The sequence below is a fragment of the Taudactylus pleione genome, unplaced genomic scaffold, assembly GCF_031769625.1.
Source record: "Taudactylus pleione unplaced genomic scaffold, aTauple2 ptg000585l, whole genome shotgun sequence".
Classification (NCBI taxonomy): Eukaryota; Metazoa; Chordata; class Amphibia; order Anura; family Myobatrachidae; genus Taudactylus; species Taudactylus pleione.
In genome coordinates this window covers 4,433,989-4,449,811 of record NW_028284987.1, presented here as the reverse complement: position 1 = coordinate 4,449,811, position 15,823 = coordinate 4,433,989, and the positions used below count along the sequence as shown (strand labels likewise).

General features: G+C 40.7%; 1 protein-coding gene across 1 annotated transcript in view; it reads left to right on the top strand.

Annotated features, from left to right (window-relative positions):
• The window catches only part of LOC148481346 (LHFPL tetraspan subfamily member 7 protein-like), a 325,999-nt gene that overhangs the window by 167,447 nt on the left and 142,729 nt on the right, over positions 1-15,823 (top strand). The gene's annotated exons all lie outside the window — the stretch shown is intronic.

Sequence of the window (15,823 nt, the reverse complement as noted above, 5' to 3'; positions counted from 1 at the left end):
GGAGCCTGAAAGAGCAGCAGAAGAACCTAGCACTGCCCTGGACATTTGTATACATATTGGGCTCTATAGCAGTGCATCTCTAACAGTGCATGTTTTCCAGATCTCCTAGTTGGTGCACAGGTTATTTATTACTGGCTGATACACATTAAAAGATCTGCATGTGGTGCTAATTATTTCATTTGTGATACTGAGAAGAACATGCAGCACTAGTAAAATTCTATTATATTACTATTTCTATTGTGGTCATGGTGTGGCTTCAAGGCAGATGGAAACCCCCCCTGCGTTTGCCTATGTAAGTTAATTCCTAGATATGGTTTTTACGAGTGTGTGCATGTTAACTAAAATTTGTACGACTTTCCAGTTCCTCTCCTGGGAAAAGCTAAATAGATACACACACACTCACACACATATTTATTAATAGTTATTATGCTGCTCATACTGTACTTATTCTGCAGCACTTAACAGAAAATATTTGGCCATTCACATCAGTCCCTGCTGCTGTAAAATATGCCCTTATATTTGCGGAGTAGTGTTGTCGTCATTTATATATGGAGAGTAATGATGTAATTCCTATAAATTATATTTAGTGAGTAGTGATGTCACTTATGGGCAAACAACCGATCTATTCTCCAATCTACCGCGAGTGCCGCAGTTATTGTGGCCAAATGCACCAGGTTTAGCCGCATAAAGTAGCAAAACCATCTAAAAGTACCATGTAACATGCCCAAACAGAAATCTGGGCGCCTGCGGCACTCGTGCCCGATCGGACCAACAGTTGAATAGCTCCATTGGGCCTCCATTACTAACAGGTGCTCAAAGAACAATTTAATTCATCCTGTGACAAATAAATAATGGTCAGTAAAGGTAAAACATGTATGAGTGCATATAAAAACTGCAAAAGATTAGTACTGGTGATAAGATGATCCAAACATATATACAAGTAGAGACAGATGTAATAAACAGACAGTGAAATCCTTCAGTGAATAATCCAAGTGACTCGCCGGATCAGACGACATATCGTCTAGCGTGTACCCGGCATAAGAGAGCTGCAAAGCTAGTCTTATTGTGTGTACACTATCACTAGTTCTCTCTACTCACCTGGAGAGCTAGGCATCAGATCAATAGGGAGCCCCTTGACCACTAGAATATGCGGCGGTAAGCCCTTTTCTGGGGGCAGAATGCAGCAATTACAAAAATAAAAGATAGATAGATAGATAGATACACATTCTCCCACTGTGCACATTTGATATCACTATACAAATCCAGGGTCGTCTTAACAGCACTGTGGGCACTGGGCAAAGCAATGCACTGGGGCCCCTACCCACCCATACACGGGAAAAAATTTTAAATGGTCAATAAAATTAAACCCTCCTGCATGCCCATCAGACCTCCCACACATGCAGGGAGACTCTGTCTAACTGGTCTGAAGCCATCGGATGAAGTGAAACTGTGACTGAGGTGAGTACTCATCACCGGGGTGGGGGATTGAGTGGGGGAGGTTAGATCAGAATACAGTGCATCTGCGGCCGGATTATAAAAATATCACAAATTTACCAACTGGCGGCGGCTGCAGGGGGGCAGGTTTGCAGGCCCCTACTAGCTTTGGGCCCTTGGGCAACTGCCCAACAAGCCCAATGGAAGAGATGGCCCTGTACAAATCATTATGATTACTTAAACAGTGGAAAATATGAGTATTGTCAGTAATTCAGGATTAGCCAAGTGCACAGATTGGAATTTGTCAGAAATAGTAAAATGCGATTTCTCCATTAAATGTCAGAGGAACAGTGACTAAGAGCCTCAGTGTTTTATGGCTGAAATTCTGGAAATTGTCCTCACAAGCCAGGGGAAATTGCATTTCACAGAGAAGGAACAATTTGTGTGGCAGTGAGCAGTATGGTCATCTACAATACAGCTCATAACTTACACCTCTGACAGATCCAGTAAAGAAGACACATAACATATACTCTGGAGACAGCAGCGCAAAATATTGATAGTCGGAGCAGATACAAGATGCTATGTATTTGTCTTGCACATGCAGATGGATTTACTACTGGTGGAGAAAGAAAAATTAATTTGTTAAATCAACATTTGTGTTTTTTAGAACAGAAATATAATTAAAAATATAATTGAAATAGAGACACAGTTTAGATTAATTTTAATGTTAAATATCTGATATACATTAGATGATAAAAACATAAATTAAGTAACAGTAACATTAGTATAATTTCCCTTAGAAGCTGATTAAAACTACATTTATTTCCACTTTTACTTAGAACACACTCCTCAAAGCAAGTGTTTTCATATGTGCAGTAAGGTCTATGCTCAATATATTTTGAAATAAGCAGCAATATTATGGTGATGAAGCCAGAGTTTTTTTTATCCCCTCCTTTGAACCGACAGAACTGTTAAGATTTAAGTTTGTGAGAGCTACTGTAAAACAGGACCCCTCAAGTGTGGCCCTGCACAGAGGAGGGAATGATTTGTGATCTGAACTAACATTAGGTTACAGCCTAATAAGTCAGTAGGAACCAGTGTCATGGGTCTTGCTGGTGTCAATTATTCATATTTGATAGGCTGCAGTCATGTGTCATGTAGTTCAGCCCACAACAAGTCTGCCTCCAGTGTAGGTCATGCTCGCCTACTTTTGAAAAAGCATTTCAGGTATATTGTGAAAGCAGCACCTATGAGCGTGGTGGCAAAGTGGGTGTGTACTGCTACATCTGAGGGGCGTGCCATAAAACTGACTTACATCCAAATGTAAAAGAGCACCAAAGCAGTTAGTAAGATCTACTTGTTGATGAAAAAACACACTGATACTTTTTAGAAAATGCATGTAGCCATAGGGATCATTGTATCTTCTAACTGGAGATGTGCGCCGACCCTCTTGTTTTGGTTTTGGATCTGGATCCCCCCTGGTTTTGGATCTGAATTGGTTTTGCCAAAACCTCACCTCCGTGTTTTGTTTTCGTGTTTTGGTTTTGGATCTGGATTTTTCTTAAAAAATCATAAAAACAGCTAAAATCACATAAAATGTGCCTGTTTTTGTTCCTACAATATAATTAACCTCAATAACATTTATTTCCAGTAATTTCCAATCAATTTTGACCACCTCACAATATTATTTGCTTCATCTAGTTAAGGCCGAAAGATTGCATCCAGCTAGCTGGTTGACTAAGCTAAGTGACACAGTGGGCGGCACTAACATATGGCAGTTCAGTTTCTAATTTCCAACACGGATACAGTGTGTTATACAGAGTGGGTTGGATACACCAATAGTGCACTTACTGTGACAGCAGTGTCGGCAGAGCGGGGTTGCTGACGGTGTCCTCATTACATGGAATGGCAGTGCTGCGGTGCTGGCAGTGTCCTCAGTGAAGGGTACCGGTGATGTCGGCAGTGCGGGGGTGCCAGCGGTGTCTTAGAGCAGGTTTGCTGGCTGTGTCGGCAGTGCAAGGGGGGGCAGCAGTTTCTTTAGTGCAGGTTTGCTGGCTGTTTCGGCAGTGCACGGGTGTTCTCAATGCAGGGTGCCGGCGGTGTTGGCAGAGCGGGGGTGCCAGCGGTGTCCTTAGTGCAGGTTTGCTGACTGTGTCGGCAGTGCAGGGGTGTTCTCAATGCAGGGTGCTGGCAGTGTCGGCAGAGCAGGGGTGCCAGCGATGTCCTCAGTGCATGTGTGCTAACAGTGTTGGCAGTGCAGAGGTGCTGGTGGTGTCCTCAGTGTGGGAGTGTCGGCAGTTTGGGGGTCGCTGACGGCGTCCTCAGTACGTTGGGCAGCAGGCAGTGCAGGAGTGTCGGCAACGGTGGTGTCGGCAGCGGGGGATGCTGCCAGTGGGGGTGTCGGCAGCGGGGGTTCCGGCGGTGTCAGGCGGCAGGGGATGGCGGGCACCATCTTCTTTTTCTCCTTTGTGCTGTTTTCAATGGGCTTAACGCTGATTGGCTGAGAGCCGTGACAGACGGCTCTCTCAGCCAATCAGTGTTAAGCCGCTCAAAACAAAACCTCGCGACTCGACAGCGGGGTCGCGAGGTTTTGCCTCGGGTGAGGGATCCGGGGCAGGCAGGGAGATCCGAGTTTCGCTCGGATCGCCCCGGATCCCCGAAATATGGGTGGGTTCGGATCTCTGAGATCCGAACCCGTTCATCTCTACTTATAAGTTATAACCAATGCAGGGAAATTATACTAATGATCCCATTTGAATGTATGTATCACTGTTTTTTTTTTTTTAAACATCACAGCTTAATAATGGGGATAAGGTGGAATCAGGGAGATTGCTGGGCTCTTCTTGGAGTCAGGGAGATTGCTGCTATTCCAGGGAGTCTCCCTGACAATCAGGGAGAGTTTGGAAGTATGGTATAGATAGGCAACAAGTTTGAACAAGGGCTGTCATATTGGCATATTACAGTTTCCCCAGATATGACCTGTTATGTTATACAAATACAGTGACACTAATATTATTGGTTAGAGGGTCACCGCCTTGTAAACACAATAATATTTTTTTTTACAGTTCTCAGCAAAGCCTGTACATTATAAAGCTTTAAAAGTAATTTAATAATGTGAAATTGCATTTTGTGCAGAGATGATTTATGTGGGAGAGTTGTTTCTTTTGTATTTATCCACAGTACAGCGCATAAAGCTGCATTGTGTTTTGTTTTATTTATTTAAAAATGTAGCATTCAGAGTTAGTTATTTAGAGCAAAACTTGGGACCTTTTTCTATCAGATGTCACCCGTGTGACATTTTAGACACTTGCAATTGTGTAAGAGATTTGGGAAATCAGAATGAAGTACCTGTAAATAATTATTTTCAGCACCAGAGTACCCTTTAAAACTTTATTCAGGCAGTTTGAGGACAAGTAGGTTCTGTTTTGGAGCATTGTTTAGTTTCTAAGGGGTCTATTCATCGTGAGTTGCAGCAGTGGATACTTAATTACTAGAGCAATTCAGATGCAGGTACATTTGCTCCAAAAAGCAGGAGTTCACTCAATCAGTAACACTGCTACCAAAATAGCAGTGACATTTACCACCTCTGAGCCAGTCTTGTGTGCATGCATGACTAGAGGTCACACATGCGCACGGCTGCATTCACTGTGGAGACGGCAAAGGGATCTTCTTGGATCCTTCTTCTCAACCCCGGGCCTCCTTCCCATAGGAAGGAGGCCTGCAATTATCTACACCATCTAAAGACAGCGTTGGGACCCGCAAGCAAACTCCGATAACTTTCAGTATTGGGCCCCTAATAATGAATGGGCCCGTTACTTAAACCATGTGTAATGGGCCCATTAGTGATGATGAATAGGCACCTAAGTGAGATCTTTTGTATCATATTCATGTTTTTTTTTTTTAAAGAAATCTTGTATTCAGAGAAAAGGAGACATTACAATAGTGATCCATAAAGGAAAATATAGCAGAATTAACAATACAGGTGTGTTCCATAAAGCAGATTTACATTCAGCAAACTGAAAAACATGGAATAATGGATTACATATAAACGCATCAAAATAATGTCCACCAAACCGGTTTTAGTATTTAACAACAAAAGAGAAAAAAGGAGAAAGAAAAAGGAAAGATTGCCTTCGGGCAACTCAACTAGATTCCGTTTTATTCGCCCGAAAAATAATCTATTTTCGGCCGAATACACATACTAATAAGAAAGGTTATCGCCATTCTCCCTTATACGGACACAAATAGAGCTAGATGCTACATTAGTCCTTATATCTTCATTGTATAGGGACAGTCCTATGGCTCCCTCTCTGGCCATCTCTTGCGGGTCTTTCAAGGTCGAACCTACCAACGCCTCTGAGGGCCAATTATTCACAAGCAGTTAGAGGCCCGTCCGTCAGCCTGGCCCTAGTTGCAGAGAGAAAGTGCTGGAGTCGTACGCACAGATAAAAGTTCTTTCCTATAGAAATTTTCAATATAATTTGAAAAAAAATAAAACATTTCTGAATGCATTGTGATATGTGTTTGTTTAAAAGGTTTGGGTGAAAAAGTATAATGATAGCAGTGAAGGAGAGGATACAGCTGCCATTACACATGTAGAGATTAGGAAATAATGTGTGATACCGTAGTAGACACAGCAGAGGTAAAGTGTAGTCTCTGTGATGTGGAATAATGGCAGTGCCAATTTAATGATGCACTTCTTATGTTGTTGTGGTTATGAAATGGGCTTTTACCCAGTACACTCCTGTTAAGAGTACGTTATTCTCCATAATAATACCGCTTTTAGTAAACAAAATAAAAACAAAACATGCGCACATACTTTAGTAATACAAATCTGTACTATATACACATTTTGCTCTGAAATTGCAATTCTGAAGTTGAGCCAAACAACTAGACTGGGTATACAGGTAGCATATAATAATTTTGTAATTAATTTTGTACGCTACTGTATAATCATTGTCATCATAAGAAGAGTGATACATTTGGAGAGGGATTTAGGGGCCTATTCATTAAACCTAAAAATTCTCTAGAGATAATTAGGTTTAGAACTCGCATGGAGTTCTACCTAATTATAGGTGGAATTCATCATTCCACCTCTCTATAAGTATCTATTCCGAAAAGCTGTCATTTTTGCGATGGCAGCTTTTCGGGAAATAAATACTTTTCCCTCTCTACACTACCTTATCTCATCTGGAAACAGTGCTGTAAAACCAGCACATGCGCAGCACTGCCTACAGATGCGTTAAGTTTGTGTACCCCCCCCCATCTTGCCATATGTACTGTATCAAGCTCCAGAAAAACACTTCCGGAGCTAGGTCCTGGAGGGTAACGCCATCTTTAGATGGTGTTAGTCGTAGACTATTGGCTACAGTGAGGTCCATTCATCATCACTAAATGGCCTTTTACACATGCGAAAACGCTAGTTTCTGCATATTTAAGGTAACCGGCCATTCATCATCAGGGGTCCGATAGGACCATCTGATGTTTTCTGAGTTTGCCTGCGAGAACAAACGCCATCTTCAAAAGGCGCTTGTTGTTGGAGCCCCACTCCTTCCTATGGGAAGGAGTTCCGGGGATGCTAAGAGGGATCCGTGCGGATCCCTCCACCACCTCCTCACTGCCTCCCCAGCGGCTTTGCACATGCGTGATCTCAAGTCACATGTGTGCATAAGCCTGCCTTGGGACAGGTAAGTAACGTTACTACAGAAGTAGCAGTGTTACTGCTCGCGGGGAAAGATTCTTTTCGAAGCAGCTGTCCCTGCAGCGTTGCAATGCTGAATTGCTCCGGTGATAAGTATCCCCTGTGCCGGCCCTCGATGATGAATAGATCCACATATCACAAAATGCCCACTAGCCCATGCATAGCCCGATGACCATGCATGCACATTACATTAGCCAGGTCATAAATACGTAAAGTAAAGACATGACTGGAACCAGTGTCGGAAGTGGTGTGGCCAGCCATCCACAGAGGCAGAGTGCATGGGCCCCTTTAAATATATATATAGTAAATACTACTAGTGCATGCATGATAATGTACCAGATTAATAACAGCAATGCATTGTAGAAAATACACAATAGTCATGAGCAGTAAAATGTAACATATAATGTATAATTTAAATGCACAGTCTGGAACCTGATCCCTAGATGACTAGGTGGGCCCTTATGCAGTGGGGCCCACCGGGGGTTTCCCTTGTACCCCTGTGGGCCAGTCCACCACTGGTTGGGAAAGCTGCATAATGTGCAGTTGTCCTGGCAAGATATTAATGAAGACGGTCAAGATAGCCGTTAAGTAGATGATGAGGTACAATAGTTTTATGTTAATAGATGTAGTTAATAGTATTAGAAATAATAAGAGATGAAAATGAGAAAATAAGTGCAGTCTATAGAAGTTTATTTTTATTTATTTATTTATTAACAGTTTCTTATATAGCGCAGCATATTCCGTTGCGCTTTACAATTGTAAACTTTAATAGAACAAAACTGGGTAATAACAGACAGATATATAGGATATATATAGAAGTGCAATACTGTACTAACAAATGAGATACAGCTAAATCTACACTTTCCAAGTAATTTATAATAGGTAAACAAATGGATCTACAGGTGATCATTTTGGAGCCATCTGTGATGTGCCATGCTATTTGGGGATGATAACTATAATTCATGTATATTCCTCCACAATGTGCTAGCTAAGCACAGTGAATCTGATCAGTGCATTTGCTTGGTCCTATACTGTTGGAAATAAACAACATTTGGCTACATCGTTAATCTTGAGATAGAAGATAAGAATTCTGGATGCTTCTCATTCATATGCTGGGGATGCTGGCAGGGGGTGATTGATTGCGAGCTGGTGGAATGTTAACTGCACCACTTACAAGTGCTTAGGATTGTCACAATATCATTACCTTTCCTTGCAATGGTTAGCAGTGACCATGGCTGGGATCACCAGGTACCAGGGGCTTATCAGCCATCATCATCAATCTTGCAGTTATCGCTTGTTATACTTTCTTCAGTTGTTTTAGATTTTTTTTTATAAATAATCCATTCATTCAGACATGAAATAAATTAAAGAGAAAAGCTGTTAAACCTTGATCCATCACTCCTTCTTAGCACATAGCTTACAATAGATTCCAATCTTTCTTATGTTTACCAGGAGGCAAGTGACTAGCAGCTTCTCTTAATGTTAATATTTAAAGTGTACTTGTGACTTTATTTTAATAATAATAATAAAGTATATGTTAAATGAAATAAACAAACAAAACAAACATTTTAATCCACAAATCTCCTTCCTAGCGGCCTTTTATTAAACCTTGAAAAAAAAAACCCTATCAGAGGTTTTTTCTATTTATCAAAGGCTGCTGTCAGTGGGAGCCATGTCCTGCGATAGTAATTATCACATTTAACAAGGACAATGGTGGTGCTGTCCTCCAATTGCTATCACCATCTCAGGATCTCAGGATTGCTAAAATAATATATATATATATATATATATATATATATATATATACAGTCAGGTGCATAAATATTGGGACATTGACAGAATTTTCATATTTTGGCCTCTATTCACCACCACAATGGCTTTGAAATGAAAAAAACAAGATGTGCTTTAACTGCAGACTTTCAGATTTAATTTGAGGGTAATTGCATCCAAATCAGGTGAACGGTGTAGGAATTACAACGGTTTCTATATTCCCCACTTTTTAAGGGGCCAAAAGTAATGGGACTATCAACTCAAAAGCTATTTCATGGACAGGTGTGGGCTATTCCCTCGTTATTTCATTATCAATTAAGCAGGTAAAAGGTCTGGAGTTGATTCTAGGTGTGACATTTGCATTTGGAATCAGTTGCTGTCGATTCTCAATATGAGATCCAAAGAGCTGTCACTATCAGTGAACCAAGCCATCATTAGGCTGAGAAATCAAAACAAACCCATCAGAGAGATAGCAAAAACATTAGGTGTGGCCAAATCAACTGTTTGGAACATTCTTAAAAAGAAAGAACGCATCGGAGAGCTCAGCAACACCAAAAGACCCGGAAGACCACGAAAAATAACTGTGGTGGATGACAGAAGAATTATTTCCTTGGTGAAGAAAAACCCCTTCACAACAGTTGACCAAATCAAGAACACTCTCCAGGAGGTAGGTGTATATGTGTCAAAGTCAACAATCAAGAGAAGACTTCACAAGATTGAATATAGAGGGTTCACCACAAGATGTAAACCATTGGTGAGCCACAAAAACAGGAAGACCAGATTAGAGTTTGCCAAACAACATCTAAAAAAGCCATTACAGTTCTGGAACAACATCCTATGGACAGATGAGACAAAGATCAATTTGTACCAGAGTGAGAGAAAGAGAAGAGTATGGAGAAGGAAAGGAACTGCTCATGATCCAAAACATACCACCTCATCAGTGAAGCATGGTGGTGGTAGTGTCATGGCGTGGGCATGTATAGCTGCCAATAGAACTGGTTCCCTTGTATCTATTGATGATGTGACTGCTGACAAAAGCAGCAGAATGATTTCTTAAGTGTTTCGGGCAATATTATATGCTCATGTTCAGTCAAATGCTTCAGAACTCATTGGACGGCGCTTCACAGTGCAGATGGACAATTACCCGAAGCATACTGCAAAAGCAACCAAAGGCTAAAAATTGGAATGTTATGCAATGGCCAAGTCAATCCCCTGACCTGAATCCGATTGAGCATGCATTTCACTTGATGAAGACAAAACTGAAGGGAAAATGCCCCAAGAACAAGCAGGAACTGAAGACATTTGCAGTAGAGGCCTGGCAGAGCATCACCAGGGATGAAACCCAGCATCTGGTGATGTCTATGCGTTCCAGACTTCAGGCTGTAATTGCCTGCAAAAGATTTGCAACAAAGTATTAAAAAGTGAAAGTTAGATTTAGGATTGTTTAGTTTGTCCCATTACTTTTGGCCCCTTAAAAAGTGGGAGGCACATATAGAAACCATTGTAATTCCTACACCGTTCACCTGATTTGGATGTAATTACCCTCAAATTAAATCTGAAAGTCTGCAGTTAAAGCACATCTTGTTTGTTTCATTTCAAAGCCATTGTGGTGGTGAATAGAGGCCAAAATATGAAAATTCTGTCAATGTCCCAATATTTATGCACCTGACTGTATATATATATATTTTTAAATATGTATTTTTTTTTCTATTTTTGTATTTATCTATTAATTTTTATTTATTTTATCATTTTTTTTTAATTATCATTGAATCATTACCGACAATGCGGGATCACACATGTTAAGAAGGTATCCTAACTGACCAGCATTGCCGTAACTCTCTGTTTAAGTTTAAAAAAGCATTTTACTGTATTTGTGGCAAGCCCTGACAGTCATAAACTGCTTGTAGAACTACTGCTAAGATCTGTAGTACCCTATAAAAATATACTGCAAAAAAAAATTAGATTCAAAGGAATCCTCTTTTCTTCCTTGTAATAAAAAGGTGTGTGTGTTTTTTTCTTGTGGCAGTTCTATTTTCCACTACATCTCACAGCAGGCCCTGGATATCAGGCATGCTTGTGCTTGTAGTTCTAAAAGTGCCAGTGTCTTCTGGCACACATAGGTGTGGTGGCAATATTGTAATCTAGGGTGAAACTACAGGGTTTGAGGGGGTGCAGCTGCTTTGAAGCCCAGAGGGTCCATCAGTGTCATATATAAAGTTGTAAGTTCAAGATAGGGCTGAATCTCCATACAGACATCGTAAACTTATATGCAGGGATGAGATGTGCTGGGTGACTGATGCCTAGGAAGCAGGCAGAGGATGTTCCCCAGCTTCTTCAATTGTGCACAGCCAGGCAGCATCCTCTGTCTGATTACCATCCACCAGCCACTTCCATGGACTAATAGTGAGTGTTGTGTCTGCATTTTTTTGAGTTCTATAAAAAGTTATAAGAATGCTGATTGGTGGATGGCACGCTGTTTATTCACCAAACACAGTGTTAGGAGTACTCCACACACTAATTGGTGGATGGCTGAAGCAATCCATCAATAACAGAGCAGGATGTGGAAGTGCCGAGAGACAGCAAGAAAGGGATAGCGTCTAGATGCCCTTCACCCAATGGACCTTGGCAACATCAGTTACTATCCACGTGGACATAGAGGGGGAATTGTAACATGTAGCGAGCAAAGAGAGCCACCGTACCCGTAGTGTGGCAAGCAGGTGAGTTTGCGAGGGTACAAATTTCTATTATCGGTGGCCCGATACTTCAACTGAAACAAAATAACAACTGTGAGGGCATGGAACCGCACTTCCACCCTCGCTCCACATCACGTCCGGGTCCTTAGGTTGAAGGGGAAATAGGATCAACCACAAGGAAGGGATTGAAGGTGAAGGGATAGTGAGTAAATTGGGTGAACCCATAGATCTGAGTGATTGGGAAGCCCCACAAATCTGAGGTCTGAGTGATTGGGAAGCCTCGCAGATCTGAAGTCTGAGTGATTATAGCACTCCATAGCTCTGAGGTCTGATATACTTTGTGTTTCAAAATAAAATGTAGTGTTTTTGGAAAGTGCATTTGATTGGATATCAGAATAAATATGTATTTTTTTACTGGGAAAGGTGAGATGAAACATGGAGATGAGGAAACTAGCATTTATTGACAGAATTGCTCTTATTTTCGCACATTAAGTGAAACTCCACAAATACTGTAGTTGGGGAAATTCAGATTTGGGGTACAGTATTATTTAGAATAGGGGAGAGGGATTTGTTGGGGTGAATACAGATCTAGGGTATGATTCTTACTGAGTGAGGAAATGGAGGCAGATCTGCAAAATAAGAAGAGGGTCAAAGAATAGGTGGGAAGATTCTGCACTGGGTATGGTGGACAATCTTCAAGAAACCAGTAGTACTGTGATATGTTATGTAACCAACGATCAAGGCTAAATGCATGAATCGGTGGTATGCCCCTAGAGTATAGAAGTTCAAATGCGAACAGGGAAGGAAAATCTGTGGTATCTTATGTACAATAAAACTTTTAATATTTCAGTACATAAAATAGAGCAACACTAGTATATATCAAAATAATACAGACAACATGAATATTAGATCATTATGCATCTTCTTACTAGGAATAAGATTCAGATCCCGTAATCCTGCACAGAAAGTGCATATACATTGATAAATAAATGGGAATATGTACAAAAGGTAAACACAAACATTAAATATAAATAAACAAAATCATACACTATGACACATATGACAAGTAAATAAACAAATATTAATGAATGTTTTAATATATGTTTTTGTGCAGATATAATCCCTCAGATTGTTGGTATTGGTAACATTTTAAAATCATATGTATATATAAAGGCAAGTACAGTGTGGAAAAGACTTGTATCAAATGTAATTCGCTTCTACTTTCCAATGTGTGACATTTGACAGTGTACGGTGGATGAGAGCACCAGTGTGTACAAAATCCTACACCTTTCAAAGCTAAGCCTGCTTCTGCTGTCAGTCATGGTAATATTGATTCTAATCCAGAGAGTGAGGGCCTGATTTAGAGTTGGGAATAGAGAGAGAGATAGCACTTAACTGTGTACCTGGGCAAACCATGTTGCAATGCAAGGGGTGTAAATACATACATTTTTTTGCATGTAGTGTAAATGCTGGCTGCTTTTGCATGTAGCTCACAAATACTGCACAGCTTTATTATTAAACTGCACTTTAAATGTCAGTTTGGACACGTCCCTCCCAAATCTAAATCTCTCTGCACATTTTAATCTGCCCCACCTGCAGTGCAGCATGGTTTCACCAAGATGATCAGTTGAGAGAGAGATATCTCTCTATTCCCAACTCTGAATCAGGCCCTGAGTTCTGATAACACTGATGACAGTATAATAAATGGAAAGACAATGTAGGTACTTGGTATAACTGGTGGGTCAACCTGAGAATGCCAGGGTGTAAGGAGGAACCCAGTGTGCGCACAAAGGCATTCTCTGTATGCCTAGCACATGTTTCGCTATGACTGGCATGATCACAGAGTCAGTCTGAGAATATTATTATTTTTCTCCCAAATTATTGAATAAGTAGTACTTTTTTTGTTTTATTGTGTAAATTTCTTTTTTTTGTACAACAAAAAAGAAAACTGTTCCCCAAGGTTCTGGAATTAAACCTATATAAATTAATAATAATAGACATAAATATATATTTATGTTAAATGGCCCAAGCTGCTGTTTAGTGGTTGCAAGCCAAAGAAAAAGAAAAAAAGAGAAAAACAGCCCTGCATGCCAATAGTAAAAAAAACCTGTGCAATAAAAAGAATAATTGCTGCAGAAATGCTAAAAAAATATAGTTTATTAACTAATACATGACCAATATAAAGTATAAATATCGAAAAAAAATTAATTATTGAAAAATAATAACAATATAAAATCAAACAACCCTATCGATATAACTATTTATCAAATATCCAATGTATAAAATCGAAACTGTTCTTGGACACTTTCTCTATTTTCATAGATTGGATTTAGAAGTTTTTCTTTATGCATTTAGTACAGTAGTTGCTATAGCATATTGCTGTCTATATAGAGACTGGTTTTAGTTATTTGCGTATATACTGTATAGATATTTATTACATCAATATTGGATTGTTGGTATTTATATTGTTATTATTTTTCTATATTATTATCCAATATTTATACTTTACATTGTTCATGTATTAGCTAATAAACTTTATATTTTTTAGCATTTCTGCAGCAATATTTTTTATTTGGTTTTTTTAAATAAATATTATTTGTTTTTTTTGTTGTATGCATGCAGCGCTGTTTTTCTCTTTATCTTTGTATTTTTTTTAATGCAAGTATTTTTACATAGCAATATGTTATATGATTAGTCATAGTCCTTGATCAATTAATACCATTGTGACTGATTAGAATTAGAGATGAGTGGGTTCGGTTCTCAGAGAACCGGACCCACCCGAACATAGTGAATCTGAGCAAGATCCGAGTAAGATCCGAGTCAGGCTTGGGTTTTCCCGCCTGACTCAGAATCCAAAACGAGGCAAAATGTAATTAATCCCGAGTTGTATTCTCTCTCGCGGGTTTTGTATTGCATATAAGTCCCCCCCTGCGGTGATCGGTGCCATTTACTGCTGAGTCTCCGTGCAGGGAGGGCAGGCTGGCGGGCTGTGTGTGATGTGCTTTCCATCCAGGAGTGTGCTGTCCATCCAGGGGTGTGCTGTCCTTTCAGGGGTGTGCTGCGTTGTCCATTCAGGGGTGGCATGTGCTGCCCATCCAGAGGTGTGCTGTCCATCCAGTTTGCTGTCCATACAGGGGTGTGTTGTCCATCCAGAGTGCTGTCCATACAGGGGTGTGATGTCCATTCACTGTGCTTTCCATCCAGGGGTGAGCTATCCATGCAGTGTGCTGTCCATCCAGGGGTGTGCTGTGCTGTCCTTCCAGGAGTGTGATGTCCATCCAGTGTGCTGTCCAACCAGGAGTGTGCTGTCCATCCAGGGGTGTGCTTTGCTGTCCATCCAGGGGTGTGCAGTCTATCCAGGGGTGTGCTGTCCATCCAGGGGTTGTAAAAATAAAGTCAAGAAAAGTGCTGTCCATCCAGGGGTGTGTTGTGCTGTCCATCCAGTGTGCTGTCCATACAGGGGTGTGTTGTCCATCCAGAGTGCTGTCCATCCAGGGGTGTGCTGTCCATTCACTGTGCTTTCCATCCAGGGGTGAGCTGTCCATGCAGTGTGCTGTCCATCCAGGGGTGTGCTGTCCATCCAGGGGTGTGCTTTGCTGTCCATCCAGGGGTGTGCAGTCTATCCAGGGGTGTGCTGTCCATCCAGGGGTTGTAAAAATAAAGTCAAGAAAAGTGCTGTCCATCCAGGGGTGTGTTGTGCTGTCCATCCAGGGGCTGTAAAAAAAAAGTCAAGAGAAGTAAAAAAAAAAAGTAAAAAAAGCAGATTTTTTTGTGTTGTACCCCAGTGTATTCATATAAGCACTGTGACACTAAAGGCCGTAAGCCCTCAGTGTATCCATATAAGCACTAAGACGCTGCAGGCCATACCCCAGTGTATGCTTCCGTACCACAGTGTATCCATATAAGCACTGTGATGCTGCAGGCCGTAGGAAATCCACACAAACACAGGAAGAACATACAAACTCAACAAAAACAGGAGTAATGGTTAGAATTGAATGCACAACCCCAGGGCTATGAGAATTTTTTCCACTGTGAATTTTTTTTCCACTGCTGTTTATGATCACTCTTTTCATTAATTTCATAATTTCAGTGTTGAGAATGGCCAGGCCCTGATGCTGGGAAGCAGTACTGGATTAACATCAGGGCAAACAGGTGGTTGCCTAGGACCCCCAAACCTAGTTATGTTACAAATTGTGGCATAATGTCAACTAGGGCTTCTATGTGG